The following is a 3,750-nucleotide window of genomic DNA, read 5'->3' on the forward strand; positions in this document are numbered from 1 at the left end:
AAGAGATTCCTCATGATTTAAAGTTGATAATATTCCTAGAGAGGGCATTAAGAGTACAAAATATATATTAAATATAAATTTAAAACTAATATTTAATGAAATATATAAATGAAATTTACCTTTAACAAAAATACAGCTTACTCAAAGGATACTACTAAGAAAATGGAAAAGGTAAGCTATAGACTAGAAGAATATTTGAAAGCAACATATCAGATTAAAGTATTATAGGCATTATGTAGGGGGGGGAATACTTCTCAAAACTTTATGCTAATAAGTTTGAGAACTTGACAGAAATGGACCTTTTCCTAGCAAATATTGACATACCAAAACTAAACCAAGATGAGTTATACCAGCTTAACAGGCCCATATCAAGCATTGAAACAGATACAGCAATAAGAGACCTTCCAGCTAAGAAAAGTCAAGGACCAGATGGTTTTACAAGGCCTTCAAAGCAGAGCTCACACTAATACTCCTCCAACTCTTCAATGAAATTGAAAGAGAAAGTTCACTACCGAACACATTCTATGAAGCCATCATAACCCTCATCCCAAAAGGAGGCAGGGACTCATCAAAGAAAGAGAACTATAGACCCATTTCTTTGATGAACATTGATGCAAAACTTCTCAACAAAATTTGGGCCAATCGACTTCAACAATTCATCCAAAAAATCATACACCACGATCAAAGTGGATTCATTTCAGAGATGCAAAACGGGTTCAATATATGCAAATCAATTAATATAATTCATCACATCAACAGGAGCAAGGATAAGAACTACAAGGTTATCTCAATAGATATAGAAAAAGCATTTGAAAAGATCCAACACCCCTTGATGTGAAGGTTCTGGAAAAAACTAGGAATCCATGGAGCATTCCTAAATACACTAAAGGCCATATAGGACAAATCTACAGCCAGTATTATACTTGATGGTGAAAAACTAAAGCCATTTCCTCTTAAATCAAGAATGAGACAAGGATGTCCACTCTCTACACTTCTCTTCAATCTAGTATTGGAATGCCTAGCTACAGCAATAAGACAAGATGCAAGCATTCGAGGGATCCAAATAGGGAAAGAAGAAGTAAAACTCTCCCTCTTTGCAGATGACATGATCTTGTATTTAAAGAATCCCACAGAATCCACGCCAAAATTACTCAAGCTGATTCAAAATTTTGGCAAAGTAGCAGGGTATAAAATTAACCCTCAAAATTCAATGGCTTAGCCGGGCGCTGGTGGCTCACGCCTGTAATCCTACCTACTCAGGAGGCTGAGATCTGAGGATCGCGATTCAGAGCCAGCCTGGGTAGGAAAGACCGTGAGACTCCTATCTCCAATAAACCACCAGAAAACAGGAAGTGGCGCTGTAGCTCAAGTGGTAGAGCGCTCGCCTTGAGCTGAATAGCTGAGGGACAGCGCCCAGGCCCAGAGTTCAAGCCCCACGGACGACCAAAAAAAAAAAATCAATGGCTTTTCTGTATGCCAACAATGAGAAAGGTTTGGCTGAAATTAGGAAAGCAACTACATTCAGTGTAGCCCCACAAAAAATAAAATACCTAGGAACTAACTTAACCAAAGAAGTGAAGGACCTCTGTGATGAAGATTTAAAAATCTGAAAAAGGAAATCAAAACAGAATTTACAAAGTGGAAAAAACCTCTTATGCTCCTAGATTGGAAGGATCAATATCGTGAAAATGGCAATACTTCCCAAGGCTATCTACAAATTCAATGTGATACCTATAAATATTCCAACCTCTTTCTTCAAGGATATAGAAAAGGCAATCCAAAAATTCATATGGAGCAATAAAAGACCCTGAATAGCTGAAATGATCCTTTTCAGAAAGAACAGTGCTGGAGGAAGATGAAAACCGAATTTGAATTCAACTACAAAGCCATAGTAATCAAAACAGCTTGGTACTGGCATGAGAACAGACCTCAGGACCAATGGAATAGAATTGAAAACCTAGAAATGAACCTACAGACCTATAGTCATCTAATATTCGATAAGGGAGCTAAAAATGTAGAATAGAAGAAAGACACCCTCTTCAGTAAATGGTGCTGTCAAAATTGGTTCAATACTTGTAGAAAACTTAAGCTAGATCCTCATATATCACCCTGTACTAGATTCAACTGCAAATGGGTCAAAGACCTCCGAATCAAAGCAGACACCCTGAAAACTTTACGTGATGGAATAGGAGAAACACTAGGTCTCCTTGGCACAGGCCGAAATTTTCTTAATAGACACCCAGAAACACAACAAATCAAAGAAAGGTTGGACAAATGGGATTGCATGAAATTGCTGAGCTTCTGCATGACAAAAGACATAGCTAGCAAGATCAATTGAAAGCCCACAGATTGGGAGAATATCTTCAATAGCCATACAATGGACAAGGGTCTCATATCTAAAATATACCTGGAACTCAAAAAATTAAATCCCCCAAAAACAAATCTTCAAAGAAACAACTGCTCAATAAATAAGTGGGCTAAAGACTTAAAGAGAAACTTCTCTGAAGAAAAAAGAAGGATTGCCAAAAGACATATGAAGAAATGCTGAACCTCCCTAGACATAAAAGAAATGCAAATCAAAACAATATTGAGATATCGCCTCACCCCAGTTAGAATGGCTATAATCAAGAACTCTAATAACAACAGAGGCTGGAGGGGATGTGGACAGAGGAAACCTTACTGAATTGTTGGTGGGAGTGTAAACTTGTTCAACCATTTTGGAAAGCAGTATGGAAGACTCCACATAGAGCTCCCCTAAGATTCAGCAATCCCAATTTCGGGCATTTGCCCAAATGTTCACAAACAAGGCCACACTAAATGTACCAGCACGACTATGTTTGTTGCAGCCTTATTTACCATAGCTAAGTTATGGAACGAACCCAGATGCCCCTCAGTAGATGAATGGATCAAGAAAATGTGTTATATATACACAATGGAATGGTATGCCTCCATCAGAAATAATGACATTGCCCCATTGTTAGGAAATGGAAAGACTTGGAAAAAATTATATTAAGTGAAGTAAGCCAAGCCCAAAGAAACCTAGGTCCCATGGTTTTCCTTGTTTGCAATAATTAGTATATGTCTGAGTCAAACAGAAAAGGTCATATAAGTTGATGTTAGGGAAATGAACCCTAAGTTATGTATTCAAATGTTTTTTCTTTCATGTGATTGTTTCTAACATATTTATAAAATGATTTCCTTATTGCTTTCTATGTCCCTTCCCATAGCATAACAATAACCCCTGCTTTCACTGTATTTGATATAGCTGTAATTTGTAGAGGGGAAGGGAAAAAAATCATTTAAATAGGGATACAGTTGGACCCATTGCAACAATGAGATATACATGACATTAAGTCGAAAATGAACTTTACAACTTTGTTGGTGGGGGAAGGAGGATTGGATGGGGAGGAGAGGTGAGGATGGGAAGGGATGGGAAGGGGAAACCAAGGCATAGGCTACATTGCTCGATAAAAAATGTACTCATTATCTTGCCCATGTAATTGTATCCCCTCTGTACAGTATTTTCTCTATAAAAATATATATGTATATATATATATATATATATATACATATATATATATATATTCATTGTTAGAAAAAAGAAAAAGAATCCAAGGCTTGAAGGAAACTCTGTCCCTGACTTTTTTCAAGTGTGTTCTTTATTCATATAAAAATTGTCTGTAAACGTCTTGAAATTATTACAAAAGGAAACAATGTGCCATTTGAAGGCCAGCATAGAATAAAAGGAAA

This window comes from Dipodomys spectabilis, unplaced genomic scaffold (genome assembly GCF_019054845.1).
Source record: "Dipodomys spectabilis isolate Male_0828 unplaced genomic scaffold, ASM1905484v1 ptg000358l, whole genome shotgun sequence".
Taxonomy (NCBI): Eukaryota; Metazoa; Chordata; class Mammalia; order Rodentia; family Heteromyidae; genus Dipodomys; species Dipodomys spectabilis.